This window comes from Euprymna scolopes, chromosome 28 (genome assembly GCF_053919585.1).
Source record: "Euprymna scolopes isolate OS-2025 chromosome 28, ASM5391958v1, whole genome shotgun sequence".
NCBI classification, from domain to species: Eukaryota; Metazoa; Mollusca; class Cephalopoda; order Sepiida; family Sepiolidae; genus Euprymna; species Euprymna scolopes.
Genome location: NC_136509.1, coordinates 24,794,922 through 24,812,660, shown reverse-complemented (window position 1 = coordinate 24,812,660; position 17,739 = coordinate 24,794,922). Strand labels below are relative to the sequence as shown.

At 33.6% G+C, this 17,739-nt stretch overlaps 1 protein-coding gene across 2 annotated transcripts in view; it reads left to right on the top strand.

Moving 5' to 3' along the window:
• The window catches only part of LOC145249507 (uncharacterized), a 451,591-nt gene that overhangs the window by 32,392 nt on the left and 401,460 nt on the right, over positions 1-17,739 (top strand). The window contains exon 1 of one of the 2 annotated variants that reach the window (XM_080111123.1): positions 293-5,501. The exons of the other annotated variant lie outside the window; for it this stretch is intronic. The gene's annotated coding sequence lies outside the window, so the exon portion shown is untranslated. Of the gene's footprint in view, positions 1-292; positions 5,502-17,739 lie in introns of those variants that run through there. 2 annotated transcript variants of the gene reach the window in all.

Genomic DNA, 17,739 nt, shown 5'->3' with positions numbered 1-17,739 from the left:
ACTGCGAAAGTATTTAACTAAGTTACCGCCCGGCAAAGCTCAGCACGCTCAAATATGATATTTTAATTATTGCAGATTTCGTATATATTATTATAAAGTTAATGTTCCATTGATTTTTTTATATATTATAAAGTTGCGATTTACAAAATAAAAAAATCTATCCATATGACTTGGGTGCACTAGCTTGAATCGGAATTGAAAACCCGAAACCAAAACTCATGGAATAATATATATATATATATATATATATATATATATATGTGTGTGTGTGTGTGTGTGTGTTCCATATCTTTAGTTTCCTAATCAAAACCGTAACCAAGACTTATGAAGTATTCTTGATAAAATTATTTAAAAAAAAGAAGATTATTGTAGTGCCATTAGCTATAACCGAAACAAAAACAGATGAAGAATTCTTGGTAAAATTATTTATTACATAACAAATAAACGACCCGCATGTAAGCGGGCGGGACACAGAAAATAATACACGTTATTAATATATGGATGTTATTATGTAGTAACCAAATTTGTGTGAGTGTGTTGGGGGATACAACTCTTGACCAATTAGTTTTATTTTTTCATTAATACTTTTTGTTTTTCGGACTTATGCAGAGTAGCGCATAAGTGATTAAAAAATATTCTTTTATTTATTTAATTGTCAAACCGCATTTTTTTTATTTCGCCGTTTTTAGGGTATCGCTGTTTTAGTAATTTAAAATGTTGTTTTTGTCTTCGTGTTTTATAGACTTTTAGTATTTGTATGTCAGATGGGAGCGTCGACGCGCTCAGGTCGTTCTCTCTGTTTCTTGGGCAAACAAGTACGTTTGGGGCATCGTTTCTGGCACTGTTCGAACTTGGGGACGAAGGCATGGTTAGAGCGTATATATACCTGGCACAGCCCGAGTAGGTTATATTTATAACTAATCGAGGATACGTCCTCGACAGTGTGACAGTCTTGGCCATTTTTGCATCTGTTGGGCTGAGGTATGGTTCAAGGTAGTCCTAGGATGTCGTTGCCTCCCCGGTTGTTGTATCCCGTCTTTTGGGTGGAGTAAGTTTTTACCTACTGCCTGATGCATCCCCGCCAGGGAATGCTGATGGAACTGACCAGACAATTTGTAAATGGCTAAAATGCCCGTCCTTTATGAGCGCTGACTTTCCCCACCTTCTGACTTTGTGTCACATCTTTCTGCGGAAGAAAGAAATTCAGAGGACGAGCACTTCCAAATCACACACACACAATAAAAAAAGAAGAAAAACACTTACTGCAAAAATAAATAAATAAAAACGTTTTAATGCTATGTAGTAAACAAAATGTATCATTTAGGCGCTGTTCTGAACAGGTACTTGGAATTGTAGAAATTAAAATCCACACACATGCATTACATGAAAAGAAACTGGAATCTCAGATCTCTCATTCCAGTAATTATAGAAGCAACCAGACTTATTAAAAAGAATGTCAAAAACTACCTTGCAGATATACCCTGTGAACCAAGTGCAAGAGAGATTCAAACAATTGTTCTTACTGTTAAAATCTTAAAAAGATCTCTCGGTTGGAATTTATGAGATAGCGGGCGAATGTCTGGCATCCCCAGTTAAGTGAAATTGTGTGCGTGTAGATTTCCCTACCAAACTACTGTCAATTTTCAGTCTACAGACTTGAGATTTGCTAAAATCTTTTTAATCGGTTTTCTGCCAGAAATTTGGCTGTCAAGAGGTCAGGGTTCAACGATTTGCCCTTTGAAAACTCTACCAAACTCCTCCGGCAATTTTGGGTCTAAACACTTGAAATTTTAGATGTAGGTTACCTGGACATGAGTCAAACTTTTTAATGTATATATATATATATATATATATATATATATATATATATATATATATATATATGCACATAAAGTTATGAACAGTACATAGGGCCCGGCTGAATTGCTAGTAAGAAAATATGTGTGAAAAAGCGCAAACCAAATTAAGGCAAATTAAATTTTAAAAATTGGTTATACTTTTTTCTATTTTTCCTTTTCTACAAGAAAATTGACCAAGTTGGTGGTAACCGAAGAAAGTCGATAATCATTTTACGTTAAATTTATATACAAAAGTGATCCCCGACTTTAAAATCTAAAATATTGAAATAAATAAATAAAACGGAATTCTTTAGCAACCTAATAAGTGCACATGGAAAAAATTGGTTCGTAAAAATGTCAAAAACAAGTGGCGATATAAAAAAATAAATGAAATATTTAATACAAGTTATAACCATTTTAAGTTACGTAATTATTGGTTGTGAGTAAAGTTATAAGACGCCAGAAAAGACAGGAAGATACCGGATCCCTTATTACATTAGTTACAATTAGGCACCGCCAAAACTGGGGGGGCAGGTCAGTACTTTTTGACGGACCGTCTTTTTAAAAATCTACCAAAAATCAGGTAATTATCCGATCAATACGAAATTTTCAGCGATTATTAGGAGAAGAATGAACTTTATAACAGTGTACTTATTTTTCATAAACGATATTTATATATATATTTTTTTTGCTTACAACCCCCCCCCTTGTTTTGAAGTGGGAACAAATATGCTTAAAATAATCATCTGAGACTGAAATCAACATATTGTGTTGTAAGGGACAGAATTATAGATTCAAAAAAAAAAAAAAAAAAAAAAAAAATTGTTTGCATACCTTATTTAGACGTCTGAATATCAGAACTTCGATTGTGTTTAATTATCCCGCTTTTGAGTTTTGAAGTGTGAAATTCGGTGAATATGTTAAGTAAAATAATTAATTTAAGTTAAGCAAAACAAAAAAAATTTTTTTTTAATATTTATACGAAAAAAGCTATTTTAAAATTTTTGATAAATAAATTAACAATTTTTTTTTAGCGAGCCGAATAATGCATGACCATTATTAAACAGGGCATGCTTTGAATAATCGATACCAAAAAAAAAAATTCGATAAATATTGTGCCCTTTGTGTTAAAAATAGCATCTTTTTTTTCGATCCCGTTTGAAAACGTTTGCCGCCTTTGACTATGGTGGACCAAACGCGCTGAAATAATTTTTTTTTATTCTGCTTTAAATTGCCCCCCCCCCATTTTGGGGAGTCTGGCCCCCACACACATACACATTAAAAACCAAACGCATACAAATGGTCACCCATCTGGTACTGGCCAGCCTCAGCTTAATAATACATTGAAATTTTCGTCACTGAAAAATAAGTTTTTTATGGCCTGTTTGGTCTTCCATAGTTTGCTTTTTATCAGACGAAAACGTAAACAGAGTCGATCTGAACTCTACGTCAACGCGAATATCTGGTTACCTATATGAATAAGTGGAATTATTTGAAATTCAGGTACTTATATTATAATATTTTTGCATATTCTCTTAGAAAATCATCCTAAATCTTAGTTAGACAATAAATAAATTAATTAATTATTTCAAAAACCCTTTTTTTTAAATATTTAAGTACGTTTTTTGTGCAAGACAAAAAATGTCAATTGTTAACTTTTTGGGAAAATTTAACATTTAAAATTGAATTAAAAATAGTAGAAAAAGTTTTACATTATTCTGTTTTCTATATGATAAAATTCAGGGTTTTATCTTTCTGGAAAAAAAAAGTTACTCAGAAATAATGGATTTTAATAAACGTAATTTCGTTTTAAAAAACAACAACAACTTGATTTTGCGGCCATTTTTGGCGGTGCCTAGTTACAATTAATAATTGCATAACTTAGTTTCTCTGCGTCTAAAACTTAACCTATATTCAACGAGTTAAGCTTTTTCCTTACAATCGTCTGTGGAGCACGATACCGTAGGGCTGCCCCCCCCCCTCCAGCTGATTATATCATGATCTAATGTAAATAAGTTCTTGCTGAGCCTTTATCTGAAATAATTAAGGTTAAAACCAGGTTCTGTTCGTGTTTGTTTATATTCTTCGTCAGCTGATCCTTGTGCTTCACAATGGGAAAGTCACGTTTTGATTAATGTTTACTAGTTTTAAAATATGCAAACGAATTTGGCCGTTCTTTTTTTTTTCAGAATCAACAGAATATTTTAAAACTGGTAAACATTAATCAGAAGTTAACTTTTCAGGGCATTCCTCATAAAGCACAACGATGATCTGATGAAGTATATAAGCGAAGGCAGACGGAACTTAATTTTAACCATCATTAAACCCTACCCAAGTTCCACTGTCTACCCGACACATTAACCCTTATTCTCGAGTTGACTTTAGGCCTTGATAAGAGGGAAATGGTTAAAAAAAATTTTTTTTTACTCAAATAGTTCACCACACGTGAAGAAACCGGAATTATTTCTGACTAATTTCCCAATTGCACCCATTTCCTTGGAAATAAGTTATGTTGCCTATGGTCACGTTTATCAAAAACTGACGGCTGTTTAAGAAAAATAATCAATAATCTTCAAAATTGCATATAGTAATATGGGGGGGGGTAAATTTGTACTTTCTTTCCACTTTACACTCCCTTTTAAAATGACGACCTTTTAAGTTTTCAGGTATGCTGAAAACGAATATCACATTCACAATTGGGTCAGACAAATATTTTTCCCCAATGTATTACTTGATAAATGTTAATGGTGTTCGCCATTCTTAACATGAGAGGAGATAGATGTTCTGTAACACGCATGCGTATTAATGCTTTAAAGTTGGGTAAAACATGGTCTCCAGTAAAAAAACATAATGGATTACGTTGAATGATAAAGATCTTCATATCCAGGAAACTACTTGTCTGCCCCAAATTTAAATGAGATATTCGTTTTCAGCATATCCGAAAACCTTTAAAAGTCGTCAGTTTAATGATGAATCATGAGGTGCAAAGAAAGTAAAAAAAAAAATTAAAAAAAAAAAAAAAAAGTAATGTTTTTGCCTAGGGATAGAAATACATGAAATACATTCAATTCAGAGTAACGCCAGGTTATGCTGCGGCGCAATGTGCGTCTAAAATCGTATACGTTATTCGTTGTAGATGACTAGGAAGTAGAGTTTGTAGCAGGAGAGCACCTTTCTTACGCCGATTGGAAATAGAAGTTCATCGTCTACCGTCGTCTTTTACCTAAGTAACAGAAGAAAAAAACTCTTCCCTCTCCTACGCGCAGGCGTACACTCTCTTTCTCTCCTATTCTCTATCCTATCCCCTCCTCCTCTCTGTCTCCTCTCTCACCTTCTATCGTATCCCCTCTCTGTCCCCCTTCTCGCTTCTATCCTTTTTCTGTCTCCTCTTTCTCTCTCCTATCCTCTCTTCTTTGTGTGCCCCCCCCCGTCTGTCTCTCATGTCTCCCTCTCGTTCTCCCTTCACCCCTATCGTCTATTCTCTCCTCCCACTATCTCTCTCGTTATCATATTCGCATGTACATACCAGGAGAATTCATAGCGATCTATTTTCTCTTTTCCCCCCCTTTGTGGATAATTCCGCCTCTTTTCCTGGTTCCATCCTAATCTTTTTTCATAACCTTTTTTCCCCCTTGCACACGTGGATTTTAGAGGAATTTAGAGGTACATGGAATTTTTTGTTTGATTTTCAACTCTTTCTTATTTTCTCCTTTCAATTCATGACCATTTGTTATTGTTATTCTGACTTCTAACCCGACGAGAATTTTAACGATCTTAGATCGTCGATCTATTTGAAGGTTGAAAAAAATGTTTTGAAATCATTAAATACGGAATTATTACTATAGAATAAAAGAAAGAAAAAAACTGCAATTAACACGTTTAGCGGATGATATATATATTGTTAAAAAAAAGAAAAAGAAAAAAAAATATATATATCTATATATATATATTCATAAAACGAAGGGATGGGGTCATTTAATTATTGTAGTTTCATAGTAAAATGGACACTGACTTTATGGCCGGTGTAGCTAAAATCCCTAATTTCTACTTGAAATGTTTTTGCATTCTACCAAATTTTCATCGCACCGGTTATAAAGTCGGTGTCAGTTTTACTAGGAAACTATCGTGAAATTAATTTTTTTTTTTAAATAATTTGTATTTTTCAGATTTTTACATAAAAAAACAAAACAAATGGTAATTTGTTTTTAATATAAAAATCTTTTAAACGTATTTTTAATATTGAAATTATCTTTTTGGTAATCATGCTTTCATCTACATACTTTTAAATGTGTTTTTATTTATCGCAAAATAAACAAAAAAGAAATAAAAACGATGCGGCATTTTATGTTTTTGAATTTTTGAAGATGAGGATTGGTTATTCATATTATTTGGATTCTTCGGACTACTGTTCTCATCTTGGGTGTTATTTTCACATTTCGGTCGATGCCACCTCCGATCTTCCTGAAAGATTCCAGAGTTCGACAGAAAAATTCCCAAGTTTGACGAATATACCTGAAGAAGGTCGGAGTTTACATCGACCGAAACGTTGTGAGAATGACATTCAAAATGAGAACAGTAGTCCGAAGAAACCAAATAATAATACGAATGCGGCATCTATTCCAAAATTTTGACCAACATTTTTGTTGTTGCATATTTTTGTAAGTAAAAACAAAACCATTTTCTTTAAAAAACAATGCAACCCCCCCCCAAAAAAAAACGCAATATATTTATATATTTTTTTTCTCAACCGAAATCGCTTATTTTATTTATTTCACAGTAAACAGAAAAAAATATTACACGATGCATTTTTTTTGTTTCCGAAATCAACTCCATAGCAGATGTAAAAAAAAAAAAAAAAAATCTTTTTAAGACGACCGACATATAGTATAAAAATGTACTCATGGCAAGTGAGGCAAACGTTTGTGTTTTATTTAATCAAAGGAATTCGTCAGGCTACACAAACGTTTCTGTGTAGCTTGCATAGTTTTTATACTACTACTAAGCTCTACTCGAGCATTAAACACTGAAGTAAATAATGAAATATATATAATATTACATGATTATATATATATATATATATATATATATATATATATATATATATATATATATATTTGTATGTATTTCTTTTAGAAGAAAATTTTCTAATTATAAATTAGAGAAAAGGAAGGATAAGCCTTAGAAATAAAATACTCCGTCTGTACGAAAGATCGTCTTTGTTTTAGTTTTTCTTTTTTCTTACCTACATTTTTGAGGATGACCTGACCTCGACTGAAGCCAAATAGATTTCACATCTTGGCCAATATTCTCTTTTTACACAACCTCGACCCTCTCTTTAAAAAAAAAAAAACGAATTTTATTTTAAGAATCATTTTTTCCTTTCTTTCTTCTTCAACGACAACTATCCCCTCTCCCTCCAGACTCCGCACATGCATTATTTATATCTATTTTTTTTTCTTTCATTGACTGATTTACTTAATTTTTAAACGCACGTATTGTCAGTGTGTACGACGGCAGTAGCTTCCGTTGCTGTCGGACTAAAGTATCGTTATGTTCAGGTCTAAGAGGTCCATCCTCCCAGGATTTACCTTATCTTTAAGGAGTTAGTTTATTGGGTTATCTTTACGATTAGCGTTTCCGCTCCACTTCCGGTTACTCGTTCATTTTTAATTGATTTGTTACGGTATTTTTTGCTTATTAAATCGTTAGGTGAAAGTAGGTAACTGAAGCGAAAGCTCCCCTCTTCCCATATTAAGAGGGCATTTTCTAAATAACATTATATTAAAAAAAAAAAATCGTAACATGGGAGGAGCAACCGGAAGTGAAATGGAAACAGTAATCGTAAAGATAATCGTTTATTGCTAACCTCATGCGGCACCCATACCGGGGAATGCCGACGGAACTGCTCAGGTATTTTTTGTAAGTTAGAGCGCTTATCCTGGCCCGCTGTCCGCTGGCTTTTTGAAACTAGAGCAGACCTTATGTCTAATCTCCCCTAGAGAGGAGGTAACATCGATGCATAGTTTAACGATAAATAAATAAACTGCAACAATTCCGCTAAAATGTACCATAGGCTCTCTGATTTATATAAGAAAGGATAGGGTTATTTTCTCAGATCTGATGGTGATCCTCCCCAGCATTACCCCCACCTCATTCGAGGAAGTATTGGATTATTGCCGATCGCCTGAGTGAAGCAAGCACTCTATACGAAAATGCCAAGGAGGCCCGATTCTGACAAATTTCTTCCTCACTATAAACTGGCCTTGTGTCCCACTTTGTTGCGATGGGAGGCTGATAGATAAATGGAGGCCTGGTCCTATTTATTTGCATCTTCACAAGGTTAGAGTTAGGATCAAGGTCAGCTTTTAATTTGGGAAGAAAAACCGCTCCCCAAAATGTGACTCTCTGGATGTGGACAAAAAGAAAGTTTCAGTCTAGAAAGATTTCCCCTTCCCTTCACTGATCGACAACAGAAAGGAACAGATACTACACTTTGCTTCCCCAGCCAAAAGACAAAGGAAAGTTTATAATTGGAGTTGGTCTGCTCAGATCATGTTGTCCCCCCTTTCTCCTAAGCTTGTACATTTTTTTTTTTTTTCAAAAATTCTATTGTAAATACATTCATTTGCACTTTTCACATTTTGATATTTCATTACTCTTTTTTTTTTTTCTCTCAACTGGGGATGAGACAGCCTGTTGGATGTTAGACATTCACCCACTATATTCCAACCGATAGATATTTTTAAGATTCTAATCGCCCCTTTAAGTACAATTGTTTGTGCCTCTTTTGCACTTTGTTCACCTGGTATATTTGCCAGGTAGCTTAATCATGACGTATGTCGAGCAATAAGTGATATACTTTATTGGTTAAAGGTGTGTGCTAGGCATACCATGTTCATGTTCTTTTCTCTAATACTTTCGAGAAAGGACTGAATCATATACCACCTTCCCTCCATCTATAGATTAGATAGTGGAGTAGTCACCGAAACCTTGATTGTGCAACTAACCTATGAGAAGGAAAACTCAAGTAAAACCAGTCTTTCTCTGCTTATCCTAACATAATTTCCAATCCTAGATTTTGGTCCTGGATATGACCTTAAACTATATCCAGTGGTGAGGCCCCAGCTTGCGGGCTTTGGGGAGTGTGGAGCCACCCTTCAATTACCATTGCTCCCAGGTCCACTCTGACTCAGAGTGGTAGTACCTGTTAGGGTCCCAACTATGGGTTAAATAGAAACTGATTTGAAAACAACAAATATATTCTATTAAAATATTTTTCTTAAATCTTTGGATTCGGCATTAAATAACCTGAAAAGGGTTGATATGCCATAAAACAACCAACCAACCAACCAATCCTAGATTTGTTGTCACTGAACTTTAGAGCAATGTCATATTATTTGAATTCTTCGGATTACTGTTCTCATCTTGGGTGTTATTTTCACAAAGTTTTGGCTTTTTCAGGTTTATCTTGTCAAATCTTTCTGTCGTACAGGATACACCTGAAGGTCAGAGGTTACATCGATCGAAACGTAAAAATAAAACTTAAGATGACAACAGTAATCTGAAGAATCCAAATAATACAAATAAGCAATCATCAAAGGTAATTGAGCAATGCCGATTCGAAAGAGGTGCGGTTGGTGATTGTGCAACCCTAGTGTCACTATAGATTCCCAGTGCAGGCACCTTTTACAAGGGGTGTCCATTGTCTCTATTTGTGATAATATACCTGGAAAAAGTATGCATCTATTTTCCCTCCAATTATGAATTAAATAGGATAGACTAGACTCTCAAGCCTTGGCTGTGCAACTTGTCTAAGAGATGGAAAACAAAATAACTCTAATCCTTTTCCTATTTCTGCATTGTTTCCAATCGTTCTTGCTACTAGGTTTAAATATGCAATGTTTTGACCAGTGTAACCTCTGAATTTCTTCAGGAAAAAGATGCACAAACAAGGTCGAAGGTTACATCGGTCAAAACATTGTGAAACTAACAAGATGACAATATCAGTCTGATTAATTCAAACTAGCTGAACTTGTGGAAATTCCACAGGGGACTCCTTCATATGTAATATATTGATGTTGGCATTCTGTAGATGTTCAGTGTAAATGGAGACACTCTGATGCATTGTAGCTTTTTTGTTAAGACTGCAAAAGTATTTTATCTAAGCTAACATGGGCACTCAGCAAAGCCTAATTGTAAAGTACGCTTAAATATGATATTTTAATTCTTGCAGATTTTGTATATATTATTATAGTTAATGTTCTAGTGATTTTTATATATTATAAAGTTGTGATTTCAAAAATAAAAAAAATAATATCCATATGACTTGAGTGCATTAGCTTGAATTGAAACCAAAATAAAAACATGAAAACTATATATATATATATATATATATATATATATAAACTTGAGTCCTTCAGCCATAATCGAAACCAAAACTTATGAAGAATTCTTGATAAAATTATTTATAAAAAAAAAGATGACTCAAGTGCCATCTGCTATAATCGAAACCATAACCAAAACTTAGGAAGAATTCTTGGTAAAATTATTTATGACAAGAAATGGAAGTATATAACAATTAAATAACCCGGATGTAAGTGTGACACAGAAAATAATACACATGCTATCGTATTAATATATAGATAAGACACACGCACAAACAAACAAATCAATGTTTATCACCTAAACTTAAGGTTTTATGTTGAATGTGACTTACAAAAGAATGTGTACTCAATCTTCTGTATATATAAAAGTTAGTCATGCCCAGAGCCAGTTAAATTTTCCAAGAAATCCAAAGACCGCATTGAAATTTTACTTTGATTTCATCTGGGGTCACTAGAGACATTCATAAAATAACTGAAACGTAGTAGAACATAAAGAAGCAGGTATTATCATTCTGGGTTAAAGTGGACCTGGGATTTCTAGTAACTTGGGGTTAACTTCACATTTTTTCACAGCCCTCAAATGGGGGCACCCCACTGGATGTCTTTTAAAGCCATACTCATGACCAGGTTGTTTGTGTGTGATAGAAATCAGTATGTTAACAGATCATTCAAATACGTTCCAATGAGAGCTAAATTTTCTCTTGATTTCATCTAGGGTCACTAGAGGCGGTTATTGGTTAGGTTCATAAAATAACCGAAACATAGAACATAAAGGAGCAGTGTTCGTGTAAAAATAGATTTTTTTTCGTTTGATAAAAAAAAAAATAAACAAAGAATATCTATATGAGGAATGTATTTAAGAATCATATCAGGCACCGACCTGATAAAATAAAAACAGAATTAATCTTTATCTGTTTTACATAGTCGATGTGTTGGTAACGGTATTACAAAATTCATTTGCAAACTTAAGCAGTATTTACTGAACCCATTTGGCGTTTTACAGCTGTAGGGTTTTTTTCTTTCAGATAAAGACTTCAACTGCGTTTACACTAATAACGATTTCTATATTGTCCCATTGACTACTGTACCCTTTTTAACCCTTATCCTCGAGTGGCTTCTGAGCCTTGATAAGTAATGACTCTTATGTAAAACAAATTTAAACATTTAAATCATTTTTTAAATGGTGTTTTATTATTTATTTATTTATTTATTTATTAGGTCCACGCAAGGGATTTTGCGAATTTAAAACTTCATCTTGAAAATTTGAAATTGTATTTTTGAAAATCTTTATTCAAAACAATAACTACCATAATCCTGTATAGCTTTAATTCCATCTGTCAATGAGCTTCTAAATGCCTTGCTTGTAAAATTCTTTAGGTTTTGATGTGAAATATGAATCTGATTTGTGTTCAATCCCTTCGTGATGGCAGGATAAGGTTATCTAAATAATTTTGTAATCCTAAAAAAAAAAAGTGATAATCTGATGGAGCTAGGTCAGGAGAATATGTAAGATGAGACAAGATTTCCCAACCAAATGTTCCAAGGGGATCTTTGGCCAGTAGTGTTGTGTGACGATGAGCATTATCATGATGGAAGATGACTTCTTTTTTGTTGATTAAAGAAAGTCGTTTTTGGGTCAGCATGGTTGAGAATATTACAGAAAAATATGAATGATAGTTTGGAAAAAAAAAAAAAAAAGTTACAAATTAATCATGGTGATATGTTTAAGTAATAACAATATGCATAAAATAAATCACAATCGTTTTAAAATGATCCTTTTACGAACCGGCAAAAACGTTTGCACCGACCTGATGCAATAAAAGCAGAAGTAATTGTTAACCGTTTTACATGGTCGATGTGTTGGTAACGGTATTACGAAATTGACTTCCAAATTTACTTCAACAGTATTTACTAAATCCATTTGCCGTTTTATAGCTGTAGGATTTTTTTCTTCCAGACAAGGAATTCAACTGCATTCATTTCTTGTTTTAGTAATACTTAATTCATGTAGGAATGTTTTTTAAACAAGTTAATTTATTTTATTCATATAACACTTATACTGGTGACAATAACAAATCAACTGTTATTTTTTTAAATTTGTTTTTAATCAAATTCAAACAATAGCAGGATGGAGCATTTTTTTTTTTTACAATCGCCAACAAAAAATGTGAAAAAAACAAAAAAACAAAACATATGCAACAATTAAACGTTACCAAAGGCAAGATAAGTTACTCTTTTTTAATGTTTTAATTTATTAAATTTTTTTTCCTTTTAGTTCAATGCAAAACTAGCGTCAACTTTGTTACTTTAGAACGAAAAAAAAATGACTGGCGATGACACTAGATTATCACATGCAGTCTCGATAATCTATCAAAAATTAAAGAGAATTATAGCTACCCCAAATTGTGACAAACTATAATGTTCTACTGAACTGTATGTTTTTATCATGTATTAGTCCCTCCACAAAAGGCTGGTGAACCTGTAAATTCACCCTTGTCCGTTCAGTCATTCGTCTGTTTGTTTGTTCACAATCAATAACTACGCCTTGGTATTTTTGGAAATTTTGCACAAACATTAAACATGATATGAGTAAAAAAAAGTAACAGAATAGATATTCCAGGAAAACTCTGGTTGCCCCCCCCCAGGGGTGCCTTTTGGGTTAAAATGGCTAAAATTGACATTTTTGTGTTTATTAAAAAAAAACTGATGCTTTGGATTTTTATAGAACTTTCTGAAAAGTTGTAACTAACTGATTTCTATATAATTTTGTTTGTCTATATTTCACAATAACTCTTGGGTGTGCCCCAGGGGCTCTTTTAATTTTTGAGACTATTTTACCATATTTGTCCCAAATTTTCTGTGTATGTTTATTTAGCAGTTTTGCATGGTGCTGAACTGAAATTTAAATATATCAAGGTCTTGGGAACTTTTGGGGCTAAATGGGGGGGGGAACAAATGATGGACTTGGTCATTTCCTTTTTTGCATGGTGCAGAACTCAAATTTACATATGTTAAGGCCTAAAACTGCAGTGTTTGTTCATTTTCACCAAGATTCTGAACTTAGTCATTTTTTTATGCCTCATTCACTGTGCACTCATGGGGGACTATGCGTGCTTTACTTGTTTAATTTTCAATTTTTGTGCGATTAAGATTCCATGTGACCATGTAATGTTATTTTTTCTTCCATTCTAAACTTAAAAGTTGACACTAGGTTTGTTTTTTTGGTCTGTCAGGTGAGCTTTATTCATTTGTGTTGTGCTTGATGAGGCGTGAATCTAGCCAACAACTGTTGAATAGGAGCTCAAATACAAGTACAGCAGGTGTTTCGTGCTCATTAGAATGTGTATCACACGTTTCATGCTCAACAGCACATGTTTCTATTTTGGTTTTCTCAATAATTTCGTAGCTGTCAATACCTAAATTGATTTTTATGCGAGTTGACATGAAATCTGTTTCCAACCCATGATTTGCGTTAAATTATTTTCTATTTGTTATCGATGAAAATAAATTTCATTTAGCTTTTGACTTATTTCAGCCATTCTTCAAAATTGCATAGATGTGTGGTTTTGTCATGCAAGCTTGAGTCCCAAGATGGTCGAATTATTGTTGTTATTATGCAAGTTGGATTTCTGCATAGAGCACACAAGAAATGTGTCTGGTTTGCATGAAGTCCTCCTTGTTGATCGCAGCTATCTGCTAACCTGCAAGATTCTAAGAGTTTACTCCCAATATCTGGAACCGCAAGGCTCAGAGGTTTTATGCGAAGTTGGGGAAGATTTGGCTTATCGAAACATAAGAATAAGCGAAGTAAAAAAACAAACAAAAAAAAACGAACAATGTTAAATGTAAAAAATCTGAAAAAGAAAACAGAAAAACGAACGATAAAACTTCTGAAAAATAAAAACCAAAAAAAAAAACATGTGAAAAATGGCTTAAATAAGCCTGTTTCAATATTAAAATTTAAAAATCGGTGGGTACCCGGGTGTTTTTGGGTGTATGTGGTCGGTCGGGGTGGGGGGTGTTAATGAAAACCTAAGAATAAGCAAAGTAAAAAAAAACAGATAAACGAACGTTACGTGAAAAGTGGCTTAAATAACCCTGCTTCAATATTAAAATTTAAAAAATCAAAAAAAAAAAAAAAAGACATCTCACACCACGATTCGAACCCAACGCTCTAACCAACTGAGCTAACATGACGCACATGAAATTGTGTTAGTTCTTCAAATATTTAAACTAAATAAGATTATGACGTCGTCTGACGCATGCATAGAACCGATCTCGTCATGAGAGGACGGTTTTTGCTGACCCCCATCCCTGTAGAAAATTGTTGATTTCAGGGTGAAAAAATTAACGTTTTTGGCCAATTTTTTTATATTTGTCGGGCGAAGGATGGGGCTTTCATATGAGACCAAGTTTGTGAATTTTTGTTTAGTCTGTTGAAAGTTTTTAGCAGACACAAACATACACACATGCATACATACATACATTTTCGCTTTTATATATATAGACTAGCGAGGGGTACCCGGCGTTGCCCGGGTGTTTGGAGGTGTGTGTGGAAACTCCGGGGGGGGGGGGGGGGCTAAAAAAAAAAAAGTAAGTATGAGGATCGAACCCGAACCCTTGAGGCAAAGTTGTAAATTAAAGTGTGAAAAAAAGAACGTGTGACGTTAACCATTGCCCCACCGCAACATGCTAACGGAAACACGTTTGAATTTATTTAATTACTTGGATTTAGCAGGTGCCCGTTTTAATGAGTTAATGAGGTCAAGTTTGACTGCGGGATTTCATTTACTGCTGAACGCTTCCCCCCCCCCCCCAAGATGTTATAGGAAAAAGACTAACCCACATGTGGCGAGCGACAAATGTTGAATATTTATCTTCCCGAAATCGAGCAAATTAAATAGACAGGCGAGCTTCGTTGTTAACTGTGAGATATTACGATATTACGATATAAATGTTTTAAAAAGTTGTGAACGAGCGACCGCTTCTCTGAAAAAAGCCTTTTGTAGACATACAGAAAAAGCGAACATACATACATACATTTTCGCTTTTATATTTATAGATTACATGTGTCACTACCCTTGTGCAGGGTATCCATAGTCTCTCACAACAGAATGGAGGCAATAAATACAGTTTTGGCTTCTGACAGATGCTAAATCTTTATTATTAATTGAAGTATGAGTATGTTACTAAAAAATCGTGACCAGGCTCAGTGTTGCTTAACTTAACAGAAATCATCGTCTGCATATTGATGTTATAAAAGTTTGAGGATTCTGCAAAAACAAACAGGTCAAGGCCTTAGACATTTTTTTTTTATCCTAAAATTCTATCGAGCCAAATTTGCTTATCTCTCAGCTTCCAGATATTACCAATACAAGAGCAATATTTTGCATCTCATTTTACGGAACAATGACACCATTTATACCTACTTGATTTTTCAGGTCATAGGTGACCATTTGTGAATATCAGATGCTGTACTCGGAATAGCTCTCTGCTTCACCTGGCATTGTTTCTGTTTATCCTGGTATTTTTGCCACTGAATTTAAGTAATAACATTTCAGAAGTACAATTGATGATTGTGCAACTCTTGCTTCATAAAAGACTGCACCCTTAAAGGGGGTACCCGTTGTCTCTCATGACTCAGCAGAAGCCTTTCCCAATCCTCCAAAATAATTTACATTTCTCAATGAAGAACAAAATTATATACCATTTCTTTATTTTCATCATAGCTTACATGTTAAATATCATCGTTTGGAAAATTTAGTGCAATTGACATATTGAATAGTGATGAGATGATTCCAATATTTTTTCCAATTCTGATACAATTATTGAACCTTTCTGAATTTCCAATTCTATTGCAATCGCAAATTCTTTTGTAAATTTCCAATTCCAATACAAATACTGATTCTAAATTTCCAATTCCGATACAATTACCGATTCTAAATTTCCAATTCCGATACAATTACTGATTCTAAAATTTCCAATTCCGATACAATTACCGATTCTAAAATTTCCAATTCCGATACAATTACCGATTTTAAATTTCCAATTCCGATACAATTACTGATTCTATTCTAAACTTCCAATTCTGATACAATTTTAAATTTCCAATTTTGATACAATTAACAATCTTGTTATAAATTTTCAAATCTTTAGGCGAAAAAAATGTTGATTAATTCAGCCTTTTTATTTGGATTATTCCAATTACTGTTCGCAACTTGAATCTTATTTTTACAACACTTCCGACGTTGTTCCCTTTGATCTTCTTCAGGTGTATCTTGTTGAAGTCTGGAACCTTTCTATCAAACTCAGTAATCTACACGGAATTTCAAGCAGAATCATTTATCAATTACGCCGTAATCCTTGCAGACAATTGCTAATTACTTGGGACTTTTACCTAGTCATGACTGACGGAGCCAGAGCTGCCGATACATTAAAGGATACTGTTTGAAATTTTGTACAGATTTCTGAGTTTGACAAAAGAATTGATCGAGTTCAACAAGATAGACCTGAAGATGACCGGAGGTTGCACTGGCTGAAATGTTGTCAAGATGAGAGCAATAGTCCGAATAATCCAAATAGCCCATTTTTTTTTTTTTTTTAAATTTTTTACTTGCATTCATCCCTAACAAGACGTATAGCCACTTGGATGTAAGGGGCTATTATGTGGGACCATGCCTAGGAAAGATTAACAAGATGTTGTTTTATGTTACGATTAAACTTCTGCATATCAGTACAGTCAGGAAAACCGGTAGCGGGAAGGGAGTTCCAAAGTCTAGTTGTTCGAGGGAAGAAATTATTAGAGCATCAATCCTCATCTGAAAAAAAAACAAATCAGAAACTCTGCTTTAATATGATAATAATAGGAGGACCTGTGGAAATTCCACAGAAGACAGATTCATATGTAATATATTGATGTTGGCATTCTGCAGATGTTCAATGTAAATGGAGATGCTCTGATATTATTGTACCTATTTACTATGCCTCCCCACGGGACAGAGTTAGACACCAGGGTCGTTATTGTAGCTATTGTTAAAACTGCAAAAGTATTTATCCAAGCTAGCAGGGAAGCTCAACGTAGCCAGCTTGTAAAATATGCTTAAATATGATATTTTTAATTCTTGCAGAGTTCGTATATATTATTATAGAGTTAATATTCTATCCATTTTTATATATTCTAAAGTTGCAATTTCAAAAAAAAAATATATATATCTATGTGACTTGAGTTCATCAGATTGAATCGAAACCAAATCCCAAACTTATATATATATATGTTTAGTTCCTTCAGCTATAATCGAAACCAAAACTTATGAACAATTCTTGATAAAATTATTTATAAAAAAAAAATAGATTATTGGAGTGATATAAGCTGTAATCAAAACTGAAACCAAAACTTATGAACAATTCTTGATAAAATTATTTATAAAAAAAAAATAGATTATTGGAGTGATATTAGCTGTAATCAAAACTGAAACCAAAACTTATGAACAATTCTTGATAAAATTATTTATAAAAAA